We start from the raw sequence: 18,356 nt of genomic DNA, 5'->3' as shown, positions 1-18,356 counted from the left end.
ATCATAAGGAACATGTGTACTAAGTTTCAAGTTGATTGGACTTTAGCTTCTTCAAAAACTACCTTGACCAAAAACTTTAACCTGAAATAGGACGGACGGACGAACAGACGGAAGGACGCACGGACGGAGGCACGGACGGAAGGACGCACAGACCAGAAAACATAATGCCCCTCTACTATCGTAGGTGGGGCATAAAAAGAAGATGTGGTATGATTGTCAATGAGACAACTCTCCACAAGAGACCAAATGACACAGAAATTAACTACTATATGTCACCGTACGGCCTTCAACAATGAGTTAAGCCCATACCGCATAGTCAGCTATAAAGGGCCCCGAAATGACAACGTAAAACAATTCATACGAGAAAACTAACGGCCTTATTTATGTACAAAAAATGAACGAAAAACAAATATGTTACAAATACACATACATTCTCTTCAACTTTGTACTTGTTTGGCTTTATAAATATTTTGATATGAGCGTCACTGATGAGTCTTATGTAGACGAAACGCGCGTCTGGCGTACTAAATTATAATCCTGGTACCTTTGATAACTATATATACATAAACAACAACCACTGAATTACAGGCTCCTGACTTGGGACAGGCACATACATACAGAATGTGGCGGGGTTAAACATGTTAGCGAGGATCCCAACCCTCCCCGAACCTGGGAAAGTGGTGTAACAGTACAACATAATGAACTATAAAATTAGTTGAAAAAGGTTTAACTCATCAGATTGATAAAAATACAAATACTACAAATACAAGTGGACGTGGCCGGGTACTTGTACATACTAACAACAAAAAGACACTAAGTAAAGATTTCAGATTACTCGCAGTCATTGACAGCTAGTTCAACGCCACTAACAACTAATAAAAAAAACATGCATCTAAGACTAAATTATCAATCAGTACACATCCAACATCCAATGGATTTAGTGTAAAAATGTCATAAACTGTCGGACCGAAACAAGCGAGTTCACTGAAAAAAACAAAATATAAGCTATCTTGTATTTTCTATAGTGTTTCTGTTCATTTGCAGGAATACATTTCTTAAACATGAACAGCATCCTAGAAGTTGTTTATATTTGTTGTTACTTTTAATAGACACTGCAATAATACTTGCTCGTTCGGCGTAGTTTATTTTGCCAAATAGCAAATAATGTCCTTTACTAAATGCAATAAAATTAATAAGCACTTATTCACATTCGTTTGATGTTTTTTAGCTTTTGATTTTGCAATTTGTTGGGACTTTCTGTGGTTTATTTTCCTAGGAGATCGGTATTTTTGTTATTTCACTTTTTTCATAACAATAGGATTAACCTTCCTTTCCGAAAATGCTTCTATAGCAACCATGGACTTACGGATGACACTGAGAAACATTTGTTTGTCTGATTACCTACTTAAAATGTCCCAAAACCTCTGGACTTTGTACGACTTATATGTTGCTGTTTTTGTTTGTGCATTTGAATTTTAAATGTTTCGAAGTTTAGTGTGATGTCCATTTTCTTAGAACTAATACAGTTTTTTGTTTAGTTGCTGGCTGAATCCGGCCTCCAGTTGCGGCATTTTTTTGCTGTGTTGAAGATTAATTGGTGGCCCTGTGCTGTTTTCTGCTTTTTGGCTCTTTGACACATTCCCCATTTCCTTCTCAATTTCAAAATCCGATTTTTGTTCTGTGAACGAGACCTTGCATCTTAGACTCAAAATTAAGACATAATGTGTAATGGAAGAGACATTTCTTCTTGGTGCTCAAGGAAAGCTCTTTCCAAATAATCAACTTTTTATTATTTATCATACATATATTCTGCTACATACTTTAAGGACGATGTGAACCAGTGTGGGCACGTGAAACCCGGTCATGTGACAATCCAAAAGATCTAGTGAAATCTAAAATAAAATAAAAATAGCTTCTTATCTCTACACAGAGGTAAACAACATTCTACACGTAGCGCCAAAAAAAAAAAAAAAATAATCATCCAGCTTTGTTTCATTCATCAACATGGCTAACTTACACAGATAAAAATACCATAGATGTAAAATAAAAACCAATGTTCAAACAAAACTTACAGCAAATTGCCATCTGATTCATGAAGAGGATTGAGTTTTTTTTTTGGGTGTTTTTTTCTTATTCAAACTTTTTCTTCAATTTTATAGGAAGTGCTTGAACGGAGCTTTACATTAGTTTTCCGTGTATTTTTTTTAAAGTCAGTTGTGTTTTATGTCTGTACGATATCGGTATGTTTACAGTTTTGGGCGCTGCGTCCCAATTGGGTACAGATGCGCATTAGTTTTTCCATAGGCCGTAATGGTAACGTTTTCTTCTGTTGCTCAGTCCATATCGTTAACTTGGATATGTGTGATGGCTCGTTTCGAAGCTGAGACATTTTGACATATGTGGTTAAATTTTCGGGGTACGAAGTGAGATTACTTTTTCCGTAAATTAGCAAACCCCGAGTATCCTTTTGTGATGCGGCTCCTCATGGTAAATAATCCCATTTTTAACACAAAAAGTTCTTTGAAAATTTAATACTTTGAACACATTTAATAGCTCCATAGATTTTACACATTTATTCTGTGTTCCCCTACTTTCTAAATTAACTCAAATGGTTAAGCTCAGTCACTTGTTTATCATAGAAAAGTGTCAAATATCACTACACAGAGAATTTTTGTTTACACGTGACTTTTGAGTTCCTCATTTCAAGGCGCATTAAGGATCTTGTCCCAATTGTTGTCATGATAACCAACTATGCCTATTTGGGTTGCTCACCCAATGTTTTTAATGTAACAGAACTAAAAACAAACGTCATTTAATTCATGTAAAACGTCATTTAATTACATTAAAATCATGTAATTGATTTGATAAAATAAACATGAATCGTCAAAATACCTTTGTATTGAAATTAAGGTTAAAACTATCAGATCATAGTAAATATTGGGTCAAAGTTATGGATCTACTTGCTCAACATAATAACTGAACAATCAATATTGAAACTACACAGAAAATGCAAGTCCCATTCCAACATAACAGGAGTGTGCACAAGCATGAGAGGATGGATAATAACAATGAACTTTTAAAGCAAATTGCTTTGTCAAAACGAATTCCCGCCAAACTCAAACGTACTATTTGTGTTCTCGTTAATAGGTTAATTTGCTTCAGTATAGAGCATACTCTGAGAAAAAAATATAGCTAGTACATTGTCAAATACGATTTCAGTATTTAAATACCCAAATAAAGTTTAAAAAGAAATTTATGTAAAGGCATTTGGGCAGAGGAACACATAAAAAATCGAAAAAACGTATAAACTCTTTGATGTGTTCTGACTTGTATTGTTTTATGGAAAATTTATACAACTTAAAGACATGTCACAATATGATAGTTTAAGTTGTTATTAAAAAAGATGTTATAAACATATTAAGAAAATCAAAAATTAATATTGGCAAGAAGTACCAGCTTAGTTGTCAGTACTTCTGTGTTGACATTGATTCTCATTTATATGGTCATACTCATTAATTAACAGATTACAAACTGAATTTTTCATAAATGCTTAAGCTATTCTACCAAGAAATAATTTACATTTATTTAGCTGTATTCAATATAACCTTTCGAAATTTTTATTCCGCAATGCTTGTCAACTTCGTACTTTATTTAGCACTGTTTTACTCTTTTTGATTCAATCATCACTGGTGAAATTTGTAGACGAAATGCGTGTCTGGTGTACATTTATTTTAATCCTAGTATCATTGATGAGTTTATTTGTAAGGATTATTGTGCGAAACATAAAAAACATTTGAAGCAACAGTGACAATAGGTTACCAATGTAAAAAATCCACCCAGAACACAAAATACTGTAAAAACTGAACCCTATGGAATCGCATGAACTCAATAGAAAGTCAGTTGATATTATATGTCTTAACTCATTACCCTGGAAATTAATTGATGTCACAGTGTTAAATTATATTATGTATTAAAAATTCCCTTTGAGGAATACACAGTATCGTAATATAAAAATTACAGTCAAATGTTTAAACATGAATCAATAAAATTAGGAAAAGCAGGGTTTTAGTTGAATTCCAATTATAGAATATTATAGATTCAAAGACTAGATTAATATCAGAGTGACTATGAAAAGTCAGATCCTTTCAGTTCCTGTACATGTTGTAGACCCAGCAATTATTTACTAGTATATCATAAAGTACTTGACCGAGCAGATTCAGAAGATAATTTTTAATATGTTCATTCCCCTAAAATAAGAAGATGTGCTAATATGATTGGCAACGGGACAACTCTCTATACCAGAGACTAAATGACATAAAATTTTCCAGAACTGCATTATATGCTAAGCAAACAAAGGATTTCCAACGAATACCAGTTAGAAACCAGAAGTTTCATGAGACAGTTAAAAAGGAAGTGTTTCAATCCTTCATTCCAAAATCCAACGGCGAATCCGTCTGTTTTGAAAATAACTTGTTTTTTATTGGTTTTCATTGAGATTGACTGCACACGGAAGCAAACAAGTTTAATTAACAGACTTCTGTAGTTTTTTTATATGTGCAGTTTGTTAAATACTAAGATAGATACACATTTTCATGTATCCAAAAGTTAGAAGTTAGATCTTGTTTGTTTGACGATGGCCGACAGACCTCACCGAGATATCAATGGATACAATCATAAGTCCTTAGCCGAGTATAGGATCTCAGAAACTGATCTTTTAAATGATGAAACTAGAGATGAGAAAAAAAAGGTATTGGTTAATGACCCAAGCAGTGTAAAGAGGAAGTTGAACGTCAGAGATGTGAAGAAAGCCGAAACTTCTCAGAAGGCTTAGGCATTCCAAAGAAGAAGTTGGAGACAGCATTCAATCTTGATAGATCGTTCAATGAGGAGGATGTTGAGTATGAGGAGTTGAGAAACTTAAGAGCGGATTTAAAAAATGCAGATGAAAATTTAAAAAGCTCAAAGATGACAAAATGAAAAGATGAAATTGAGGAAGAACTAAAGAAAAACAGCTGAATTTAGAAAAAAAGAAATGTGAGAGTAAAAGTACATAATAAAAAAAGGTCTAGGACAAAGGGAACAATGTGAATGAAAACAAAAGATCCCTAAGTTAATAAGCTTAGGCAATTCGTGAACTTAAATGAAAAAGTAGACTAAAAGTATCGAAATTGGTCTTTTTTTTTAGCAATTAATTAGGATTTGTCTTCTACATCATCTGAAAAATCTAGCTCTGTTGAGAAGGGAAAAACAGATTATAATGTACAAGGGTTTCGGATAAAACTGATTCAGAGTCAGATAGTGACGGAAAGTAAAAGAAGAAAACTTAGTCAGGAATAAAAGCATAGGCTTCCGACAAAGTCACGACTAAATTGCTCTCGCCGCATTATTATAATATTTGTTCTTGGAAAGGTCTGTTATCTGTTCATGCTGCATGGTTACGCGAGATTGAGTTGGGTCAGACATCCAGGGACCACTGACATGTGCCATCATCTATTGGAGTTCCTATTCTCACTCAGTACGTGCTGCCTAAAAACAAAAACATCAAGTTTTTTTGCTAAATCGTCGGAAAATAAGAATGATCAAGTTTGATTTTGTACTTTATTCAATAAAAATCGTTGTACGCATAAACTATAAGGATCACATGCAACTTTCAATAAAGGTTAGCAAATAGTGGTTCAGCACATTTGTGCAGTATGCTGGAAAAAGACTAAAGTAAATTAAGTCTTCTAGAAAGTGAGTTACTTCGATAATGATGTTCATTTAAAATATCCAAATGTTGATGCATTAGTAGAGCTTATAAAAAGCATGATTGGAACTTTTATTATTAGACGTGACGTGAGTAGGGCTTACAGTTTGAGATATATTTTCATTGACTAACACGATGTTCATTTTTAAATTAATGGTTGGTTACAAATCAAATTATCTTTTATATTTCGATAGCATTTCGAAGCATGGGTTTGCTTTCATTAGCTCATATATGCCGGCGTGTTACAAATGCAGTCGCTTTCATGTCATGTTTTGACAAATGGGATTTACAATTAACTATTTAGATGATTTTGCGAGGATGGAATCAGTTGACAGTGCTTGATATGGCAGTTATCGAATTAAATCGTTTACATGATTCTTGTGGTTTAGATAAATCGGCTCATAAGGCTCCTAGTCTAGGAAGGAGTTTCGGAGGATAATACGTGACTCATTCTTGTTCAACTCATATCATTAACATACAACGAGTATAATTATGAGGATACATGTTACTCTTGCACCAAAACTACGTTAAATAAATCTGATTTTTTTCCATTACACTTTATACATCTAATTTATTAGTCAAACACATCTGACGAAGTAACGTGACTTACAGAAGTTACACTGAAAATTCTAGTATTGATCAATTAACAAATGATATACAGAAAATAAAGATTTCAGAAAATTTTACTGAGAAAGATATAAATAGTCCTTCTGACCTGATCCACCATTGTACATAGCTATCATGGTTACTTTGTCCTCTAGCTATTTATACAACAAAGGTTGATTTCTTCGCGTGCCAGTTCTATTCACACATCTTTGGGGTTTGAACAAACACGTTTACATAAATTCCGTATTAGATTTAAAAAAAGATAAAATAAGATTTTTGTAAACTACCATCGACGTACAGCTGTATATGCTAAGATCATAACTTTGAATTGACAATAAACATTCCCCTTTTCCAACGGCAAAACACAATAAAATTGATTAAAAATGTTTTATAGTATTCACATTCTATTCTTATTTATTTAACATGTTTGATAGTTTGTCTACACTCCAGTTGCTGGAGCAGCTTTTCAGTATGGTATGGTGTGGGTAAGGTCATACGAGGATTCAATTTAGATGATTAAAAACAGTTCGTTGAACTATAAATAAGTTAATTGGTAAAGTTTGGATTAGATTTCCCATTCATATTGTATTTTTGTTTTCGCTTCCTCGATGAATCACTACAGTTATATACAACAATACACAGTTGTAGAAATATAACTCCACACAAACTTCGGACTACAATCCAGAAATTCTTCTTAGTGTATAAATCTGAAAAAATGTATAATAATGGTTTTGTCATTATACAAAACACATATGCAAAACAGCACGATTTCTTTTCTGTTTCTGTGTAAATATGATGGAACTGTAAAAATTCATTTTAAGTTGTCATATATAAGGAAGAGATAGAAAGAAAATTAAATTACGATACCAACATCATAAATAATTGGTGTTTGAACAAAAGAATGATTAAAAATTCTTTAAAATCTACTTCTATGTTGATTGGAACAAATAAGGAATGATAGGAAATTATTTGAATATATCATAACAAGATAGCACAATCACATCCGTTGAAATACAGAAACTTTAGTTATATATTTTTACCAAAATTTGGACTGGAAATTTCAAATTGACTATGTATGTAAAAACTTAAGTTTTCGTATCGCATCTAGAATTAAGAACGTTTTGGATATTAGTAGTAGAAAGCTGTTTTATAATGCTTATAATCTGCCATATTCGATTTTTGTTGCTCAGTATGGGAAAATTGTTATGAAGATGGATATAAAAAGACTTAAAATTCAGAAAGGAGCTGCAAGGATTATATTTGTTGCACCAATACTATCACCTAGTATAAATTTATTTAAAAAGCTAAAATTGTTAAATTTCAAATATAGAATTTCATATCATAAACTTATTCTTGTTTATAATGAAACTCTAGTATCCAATTATTAACCTACATAGTAAAAAATATAAGGTCATCTGCAAATAATAATTAAGCTGTTGTGCGACAAAACACAAATCCAATGAAGAAATCTTTCGCATATAGCTCCTCAATATTTTGGAATAAACTATCAAACGGAAAAAAACGTTGTGAAATCGGCAAATGATTTATAATAACTCACTCATATATTTTGATGATTTTGTATTTTATGTATATGTTTATGAATTGAATTTTCTCTTGTTCTACAGACAATGCATATTTTGCATGAATATTGCATCTACATGATATGTTTAAATTGTAAGCTAAAGGTAGATAGGTGAACGCTAACTGAGTCACCATCTTTATATTTAGTCATTACTTACTTACTTACTATATACAAATACTAATTTATAGTTTTCAAAATGTCGCTTGAGTTTTATGTTTTAAAGTTACACTTTTTACTTCCGGAGTATTTTCCTGGCTTAGATTCATATAATATGCTCGGACGGTTGGTCGAAGACATGTTTGAAGAAATTACAAGTACTTAGCGTAGTAACCAATTTAACCGATAATTATATCTTAACAGTAGCTAAAAAATATTCGGTACGCGTATATGACAGTCAAAATGGTCATTTTTTTCAATTAAAATTTTAAACATTTGGCCATTTATGGTTCAAAATCATATGTTAACAGACACTATCCCTGTAAACCCTATATCTTACTATTGTTCTTAATTCCAACAAATGTTGATGGGCTGTTGTCTAAGTTACGTTTAAGTCTTAACAGAAAAAACACTTCGGGATCGTTTTACTTTTTTGTAATGTGTTTATGCATAATGAGCTATACTATAATTGATTAAACTAATTCGTAGCATATGTCATATCGAAAAAAATATCATGTAAATGATATCGTATACGAAATTACATTTCTGTTTGATTTAAAATTATAATTAATAATAATTTGTAATTGCATCACTGAATTAAACGTTGATACATGCATATGGAACTTACCATCAACCGTGATTCTTGGTTCTTCATTAAAAGGAAATTTGGATGTCATTGATGAAGGGGTTGTTGTTGCAGATGATGGTGGTACGTTGCCAGTATAACTATGGCAATTAGGAAATCCAGTGGGTGGTGATAAGTGATGAGGAAACGATTCATTAAAAAGCATAGCCATTCCATCATTTTCGTGAAGTTCAATATGACAGTGTAAGAACCAAACACCAGGATTATCTGCTTTTATACGGGTTATAACATAACCTACACTTGGAACAATAATTGTATCCTTCCTAACTGGTTTAAGTAATTCAATTCCTGGCACATTTCCATTAACCAATGTTGGATTACTCCATGTAGCATTGTTGCACCAACTATTAGCACGATCAGTTCCTCCTCTGCAATCGATGTTACTAGTTCCCTATAGTTTTAATCCTGTTTTGTTATCATGTTTAGATCTAGACATAAAACGTATGCCCATGCATATGAACTGGATGTGTCCAGCCAGTTTCCTGTCCCATATTTAGAAAAATCATTTGGACTGTATCACCATGGTTTATAGATAAAGAATGCGTACAAGAACAATGTTTCTGTTCTCCACAATCTGCTTCCTCACAAGGAAAGTTGGCATCCTCAGGATCAGCCAAAACATTTTTTGTTGGGAATACAAACCTTCTTCCATTGATTGTACTTGGAAAAGATTTATTTCCAGGAAAAGCAAAGTTTAAAAAATATTCTTTGAATTTTCCGTGATGAACAGGTGGAGCAGGGTCAGTATCAGATTTTAGTTTCAAACTATCAATAGGTAAAAAAATCGGTAAAATAGTCTTCTGGGTAATATGGAAAGAAACAATTCACCACAACACATCGGTCGTCAGCTGTACAATGCCGAGGAACAGACGTTGGTTTGACATTTTGATCGGCGCAATGATACTGAAGTATAGCTTCCGCTGTCGTGTTGCGGTTTATTTCGAGAGTTTTGGCTCTAATGTAATAGTTATCCACTGTTTAGTTAGCAGTTATGACGAAATCGTATCGTTCTCTGGCATTTATTATAAATGCATCTGCTATCTGTGGTTCAATATCAAACCCGTCGGTGGCTATCATTGTTAAAGGGTGGTTATGTATAGAAATAGACCAAGGAAATAACTGTCCTGCTGCTATTACCCGGAACCGGTACTGTTGGCCTTGTTCTACAGTGAACACCTGAAGTGGAACCTCATTATGACTATTTTCATTAGAATAATATCTTCCATTTATAAGACCACTTTGCGCTTTTATATTACTAAAACATTGACCGTCAAGTGACTGAGAGCTCTGGAATTTTTTTCTGTTTCATAAAATCCAAATACCATTTTTTCATCTTCCAAATCTGCATCCAAATCATGATTTCATTCCTGTATAGTCATTATGTGTTCTTTCATTTCCAAACTTGTTCTCTCACGGACAATCAATGCGCCAATCAATCCCTTTGCTCTTTGAGCTCCAACATGAGAATGATACCAGTAAGTTCCTTTATGTGATGCAACAAATTTGTAGACAAACGTTTGGCCAGGCGATATCGGGCGCTGTGTTAAAAAGGGTACTCCATCCATATAAGGACTTCTCTTTTATATTACTAAAACATTGACCGTCAAGTGACTGAGAGCTCTGGAATTTTTTTCTGTTTCATAAAATCCAAATACCATTTTTTCATCTTCCAAATCTGCATCCAAATCATGATTTCATTCCTGTATAGTCATTATGTGTTCTTTCATTTCCAAACTTGTTCTCTCACGGACAATCAATGCGCCAATCAATCCCTTTGCTCTTTGAGCTCCAACATGAGAATGATACCAGTAAGTTCCTTTATGTGATGCAACAAATTTGTAGACAAACGTTTGGCCAGGCGATATCGGGCGCTGTGTTAAAAAGGGTACTCCATCCATATAAGGACTTCTCTTTTGAGTAATTCCATGCCAATAAATTGTAACCTCTTCCGATTTAAGGTGATTTGTTACGTGAACAATGATTGTCTGGCTTTCGTATACAATAGTTTGCGGACCCGGTTATGTACCATTCGCTACAACAACCAAACGAGAATCCTCCCATCCATCTGCTGTTATAACATCATTTATGGGTATAGGGTTTGATTCATTTATATTAGTCACGTCATATTTATACAGCCTCCCTTCTGCTGATTATACGGCGTCTTTCGTATGCATCATTGTCAGACGATGAGATACCAATAAAGATGTTGCACATGTTTCAGCTGACTTTTCACATTCATAGCTGATAGCACCATGAATTAAAAAAACTGCACAAATGAAAAGAGACCTCAACATTGCAGAATATCTGGAAAATACAAAGATAAGGTTAACAAATATCACAGCCATACAATTTGAGCTAGTTGTAAAAACAATGGAATTAAAGAAACCAAATTACTGAGTATTTAAGATTTACCCAAAAGTTTAATGTTAGCTCATTTTTCTATCAATTGAGATTGAAATTCTTTTTTCTACTTTTCTGTATTTAGCCATTTTGTTTTTATCTTAGCATGGCTTTATATTTCCTCGTAAAATCTATTGATATTCTGGTTGTCATTTGTAATCACCTTTCAACTTGAAGGTGGGTTTTTGCAAGTTTGAAATAGATCAATAGCCGAAACGAAACATATTCAGATTGACAGAACATTTACATTAACCAACAAATGAGCTAAGTGTATATGAGTAAACCATCAGTGTACATTAACCAACAAATGAGCTAAGTGTATATGAGTAAAACATCAGTGTACATTAACCAACAAATGAGCTAAGTGTATATGAGTAAAACATCAGTGTACATTAACCAACAAATGAGCTAAGTGTATATGAGTAAAACATCAGTGTACATTAACCAACAAATGAGCTAAGTGTATATCAGTAAAACATCAGTGTACATTAACCAACAAATGAGCTAAGTGTATATGAGTAAAACATCAGTGTTATTTTGGACACAATGCTGCAGAAAACTTTAATTTGATATTTTCGTTTTGAAGAATCTTGGTTAACAACAGTCTTGCAAATACTAGTTGATGTATCACATCTGGTTGGGAAAGGAACAAAAGAAGTATTCCAGTATTTAATTGTAAATCATGTAATGATTAAACGACATATTTAAATAAAATCCTTAACCCCGCAAAATTCTATATGTGCCTGTCTCAAGTCAGGAGCCTGTACTTAAATTGTTGTCAATTTGGTGACTAGTGGATTGTCTCATTGGAAATCAAACAACATCTCCTTAAGTTATTTTTTTAGTTCCATTACATTAAAAGGCGACTATTACTTTTTATCCTGTTTCATTACATTTTTGTCATTTAAGAACATGTTTTTTGGACAGAAACAAAATAGCAGGTTCTTTGTTTTTCTCGTTGCTTTTCTTAGATCTCTCAATGCTTTTCCTTTCTCTTTGTCTTCAATCAACCTGCTCTCCCCCTGTTTAATTTAAACGTAAAACATCGCAAAGAGACAACCATAATCAGTTATAAATGTCAGTCGTATGTTCAGTGCATTAAGTGAAGTGACCCTGGCTTTCATATGTTTGGGCAATGAGTAACAGTAATATGAATGTTATTCGTTTGATCAGTGCATTAAGTGTGTAGAGGGTTTACACATGTTTGGACAATGAGTAACAGTAATATGAATTTCAAAGACAGAATATTTTCAACATTGATTACCCAATTTCTGGAAATATGTCAGAAATTAAAATTTAATATATAAAAAAATTCGTGAAGAAATACATTAATACAAGTCTAGGGCAACATAAATAATAACCAGCTCTAGAGTTATCTGCGACATTCCAAACCGTTCCCGGACTGAAAAACTTTTAAAATGTGAAAGACTATTTGAAGTCCTGAAATGCATGGTGTGGTAGGAAGCAAATTTGAAAGATTTTTTTTGCCGTAATGGACTGCCTTTACCTGTGAAACATCCAAAATATTCACATACCTGAAAGAATATTAACTGTTTTAGCACTCGCAATAGTTTGTAAGCACACAGGAACTATTTCGTTTATAATCTTGAAAGTTTCTTGAATCATTGCTCTGATCTTCAAGGATTTTAGCTCGTCGGAACTGCTTAAATCTTCGTATACAAAACAGAGTGCTCTTTCCTGCACCTTTCCTAGTTTTTTGGAATTTTGCTCAGTGCAAAAGTGTCAAGAGCAATGTTCTAAAACGTATAATTGAGTTTCTCTTTATCTTAGTTACCAAATTTCTTTGATGTTACAAATTTCTCTGAATTTTTGTCACTCCGGTTCTTATTGTATTGTGAATAAAGCACGTGTTCTCGATATATGACCCCTTTCAGTTCTTTATTCATCCATGGAAGTGGTTTTCTTCTTCGACAGGTGCATGTTTATTTCATTTTTTTTTTTATTTTAATCTGTTTCATCATCATCATATAGAATGACTATTTATATCTTCAATATTTAAATTTCAGTGTATATTACGTCATTTCGTCAGATGTGTTAGACTAATTAGACGTAAAAAGTGTAATGGGAAAATTTCAGATTTATTTAACGTAATACTGGTGCAAGGGTAATATGTATCACAATTGTACTCGTTGTATGTTAATGAAATGAGTTGAACAAGTACTAGTACGAATCACGTAGTAACTCTAGGACCAGGAGACAGCCTTATGAGCCGATTCTTCTAAACCACAAGAATCAAGTACACGATTTGATTCGATAACAGTCTGATCAGCACTGTCAACTGATTCCATCCTCGCAAAATCATCTAAATAGTTTACTATATCAAATGTCATTTGTCGAAACATGACAAGAAAGCGACTGCATTTGTAACACGCTGGTAAACTCCCTCTTTACACTGCTCGGGTCATTTACCTATACCGTTTTCTTCTCGTCTCTAGTTTCACGATTTAAAGAATCAGCTTCTTGGATCCTATACTCGGCTAAGGACTTGAAACTAAATCCAAAAAAATACAAACGTATGTGAATTAAACTTGTTTGTATCCGTTTACAGTCCTGTGTATGCTTATCAGATAATGCAATTCGGATAAATGTTCCATTGATATAAACGCCATGCAATTCTATTTTATTTAGTCTCTGGTAGAGAGTTGTCTCGATGCCAATCATATTAGCACATCTTCTTATTTCATGCTGAATTTGTTCGGTCAAGTACTTTATGATATACTAGAAACTGATTGCTGGGTCTTCAACCTGTACAGGAATTGAAAGGATTTGATTTAAATTTCATAGTCACTCTGTTATTCATCTAGTCTTTGAATCCACAATATTCGATAATTGGAATTTAACTAAGATCCTTCTTCTCCTGTTTTTATTTATTTATGTTTGAACTTTCGACTTGTATGGTTATATTTACAATACTGTGTATTCCTCAAAGGGGGTCGTTAATACATAATGCAGTTGAACACTGTGACAGCTATTAATTTATGTAATATTTTGTCATTTTTTTCTAGGGTAATGTTTTAAGAAATTTAATAGCATTTTGCTTACTTTGGATTCTACGATTCTATCGGGTTTTTACATTAAATTGTGTTCTGGTCGATTTGAAATCGGTAAACTACTGTCAATGTCGCTTCAAATGTATTCTATGTCTCTCACAATAATCCTGACAAATAAACTCATCAATGATCTTAGGATTTACGATTATGACCATATAAACGAGAATCGATGTCAACACAGAAGTTCTGACATTAAGCTAGTACTCCTTGTCAATATATTTTTTTTTTATTTTATTGATATTTTTATGGCATCTTATTTAACAACTTAAGCTATCATATTGTGACATGTCTTGAAATAGTATAGATTTTCCATAAAACAATACAAGCCAGAACACATCAAAGGGTCTAAACGTTATGTCGATTGTTTGATGTGCTCCTCTGTCCAAATGCATTTATCTAAAGATTTTTTAAACTTTATTTTGGTATCCAAATACTGAACTCAAAATTTTCTTGTTTATGCTCTATACTTAAACAAATTAACCCATTAACGTAGAACACAGATAGACTAGTACGTTTGTTTTGGTGGTAATTCGTTTTGACAAAGCTTTAATAGTTCATTGCTATTATTCATCATCTCTTGCTTGTGCACTCTCCTGTTATGTTGGAGTCTGGCTTGCCTTTGTTGTGTAGTTTAAATTTTGATTGTTTTGGTTGTTAAATTCATCTTTATTGTATCAAATCAATTACAACAAAATACAAATTATATTAGACATAATTTTCATGCATTTATTAATATTCAAATTCAATGTGCCTGTTCAAATAGGTGACTGTCTGAAATCCATCGCAGTGTAAATTCTCCTACGTGAAGCAATGGTAAATGTTTATTATTTGAACTTATTTCATATTTCCCTTTGATGAATTCATCGTTTGTTCTCTGTCCATTATATAGAATACTGATAGTTTGGTTTTTAGTAAAACTATTTGCTTGTAATGCAACTGTATTATTCCCAGCACAAAATCCTCTGAAAACGAAATTTCCATAATAGCTGTCATTGCCTGTTCCTTTTATTTCTCCGTTATCTGGTTGTGAAAGAATGTCAATATACCATTCATTGTTCCCTTCATATAAATCTCGATGACCTCTCCATTGGCCTGCTTTAGCACCTACATATTTCTGCAATTATTCAAAAAACTTAAAATTCGTTTGTCTGTTCTGGATGAACAGGACCTTTTAAAACAAAATCTGGAAACGAGGAGGTAAAAACCAAAGTCGTAATAGTCAACGAAAAGAAGGGGTCAAATCAGTAAAAATGTATCAACTGTTTATTAATCTAAAACTATCATTAGGATGTATTTCTTTTATTTGTGTAAAATTTCATGTTGTCGAAAAACGAAAAAAAGCACTCAACCGAAGAAATATTAACAAAAATACCGTCCTCGAAAAAGGGGGAGGTTCATAAAACAATACTATCAAATGCCCTACTATATCAACCAACAGATCGAATGGAAGACAAAGTACTGTCACATACTTGACTTGGTACAGGTATTTTATCAAGAAAATTGAATGATAAACCTGGTTTCACAGCCATACTCGCTAAATCTCCCACTTGTATATTTAGTTCCGTTATATTAACAAAATTGGGTGGGGAAAAACACTTCATATAAGCGTGAAGAAGGTTGGGGTTTTTTTTGGTGCTACGTGTAGAATGTGGTTTACTTGTGTGAAGAGAAGAGAAGTCTTTTTCTTTTTTTTTTAGATTTCAACACATCTTTTGAATTGATACATGATCGGTTTTTATGTGTCCACATTGGTTCACACCGTCCCAAAGTATGTAGATGCATATAACTATTTGATAAGCCCAGTTTGAATAAAAATAGAAGTTAATTATTTGGAAGGAGCTTTTCTTAAGCACCAAGAAGAAATGTCTCTTTCATTACAGTCTTTCTTTATCTTGAGTACAAGATGCAAGGTGTCGCTTACAGAACAAAAATCGAATTTTTGAAATTAAGAAGGGAATTGGGAATGGGTCAAAGAGCAAATAAACCACAGACTAAATAGCAGGGCCAGCAATATGTCTTCAACACAGCCACAAAATCCCGCACCTGAATGCTGGCTTAAGCTAACCACTGAACAAAAAAGTGTACTAATTCTAAGAAAATGGACAACACATTAAACTTCGAAACATTTAAATGCCCCCCAAAAAAACATAATTAGGTCGTACAAACCAGCGGTTCCAAAATATGTGCCTCAGTGTCATCCGTAAGTCCATGGTTGCTATAGAGGAATTTTTGGAAAGGAAGGTTAATCCTACTGTTATGGAAAAAATAAAATAACAAAAATACCGATTTCCAAGGAAAATTTAATAAAAACATCAAAGAAATGTAAATAAGTGCTTCTTAATTTTATTGTTTCTAGTAAAGGACATTATTTTCTATTCTATTCTAAACTACCCTGAACGAGCGAGTATTATTACAGTGCCTATCAAAAGTAACAACAACTATAAACATTGACATGCTATGTCTAGTGTACTAAGAAAATATAAATACTAATACATAGTGATTGCTAACACCAGTTCCATTTCAATTTGACTCACCTTTTCTTTCTTTTTTGAAATTTCTAGGATGCTGTTCATGTTTAAGAAAAGTATTCCTGCAAATGAACAGAAACACTATAGAAAATGCTAGATAGCTTATATTTTGTTTTTTCTCAGTGAACTCGCTTGTTTCCTCTCCGACTCTTTATGACGTCTTTACACTAAATCCATTGAATGTTGGATGTGAACTGATTGATAATTTAGTCTTAGATGCATGATTTTTTATTAGTTGTTAGTTGTTTTGAACTAACTGTCAGTGACTGCGAGTAATCTCAGATATGTACTTAGTGTCTATTTGTTGTTGGGATGTACAAGTACCCGGCCACGTCCACTTGTATTTGTAGTAATTGTATTTTTATCCATCTGATGAGTCAAGCCTTTTTCAACGGATTTTTATAGTTCGTTCTTATGTTGTACTGTTATACCACTGTCCCATGTTAGAGGAGGGTTGGGATCCCGCTAACATGTTTAACCCCTTGACATTCTGTATGTATGTGCCTGTCCCATGTCAGGAACTTGTAATTCAGTGGTTGTCGTTTGTGTATGTGTTACATATTTGTTTTTCGTTCATTTTTTGTGCATAAATAAAGCCGTCAGTTTTCTCGTATGAATTATTTTACATTGTCATTTCGGGGCCTTTTATAGCTGACTATGCGTTATGGGCTTAACTCATTGTTGAAGGCCGTACGGTGACATATAGTAGTTAATTTCTTTGTTATTTGGTCTCTTATGGAGAATTGTCTCATTGACAATCGTGCCACATCTTCTTTTTTATATATCAATGAGGTGCCTTAATAAGACACACCCGAACATTCAATTTGTCAGAAATTGAAATAGATTGCCATAACACATAAGGATAATGAAGGGAAAAGATAAGTTTTTCATGTCAATAGTTAATGTTAAACAGCTTACTATCTTTTAAAAAAAAAATCTTATTTGCTAATAATAGATAAATGGTTAAATACTATATCTGGAGCTCTATATGTGTGGCCACGATTAGGAGGTATTTGTATTTGGTTGCTATCTCATTAATCATATATCACAAACTTACTTCTGTTCATAAACAAATACCCTTTTTAAAAAACATTTGTACAGTTTTAGTTTTAAGTAAAAAAAAAAGTCGGGAATACTTATCCACAAAAATTAAGCTTTTTTAATATATTATTTACCTGGTAAAAGAACACACTGTTGATTCTGTTTTGATTATCCTTACATGTACAGTTTAGGATGATATGAAAACCATTTATTTACATGGAAAATCATACAATAAAAAATGTCTTGCATTTTAAATCATAAAATGTCATGTTAATTAAAATCTGAATGCATAAATCTATTGTAATTCTTTATGAGTACATTCTATGATGCGTCAATGATAGATATCCAACTAATAAACTATATGATCAGATTGATAGTAATTATGACTCTTTATTACACGGTGGTACTAGCGCGAATAATACCCGTAACAATGTAATTTCATCGCTTTAATCAGAAATACGGTACCGGATAAAATCGGCTGTATGTCAACTGAAACAAATTATATACCTGACCGATTTGATGACACGATACGTCAAAAATAAACTATTTTATATTTGTGAATAAATAAAGAAAATCAAAT

This window comes from Mytilus galloprovincialis, chromosome 3, assembly GCF_965363235.1.
Source record: "Mytilus galloprovincialis chromosome 3, xbMytGall1.hap1.1, whole genome shotgun sequence".
NCBI lineage: Eukaryota > Metazoa > Mollusca > Bivalvia > Mytilida > Mytilidae > Mytilus > Mytilus galloprovincialis.
The sequence above is the reverse complement of the archived record's forward strand: the minus strand, read 5'-3'. Positions refer to the sequence as shown.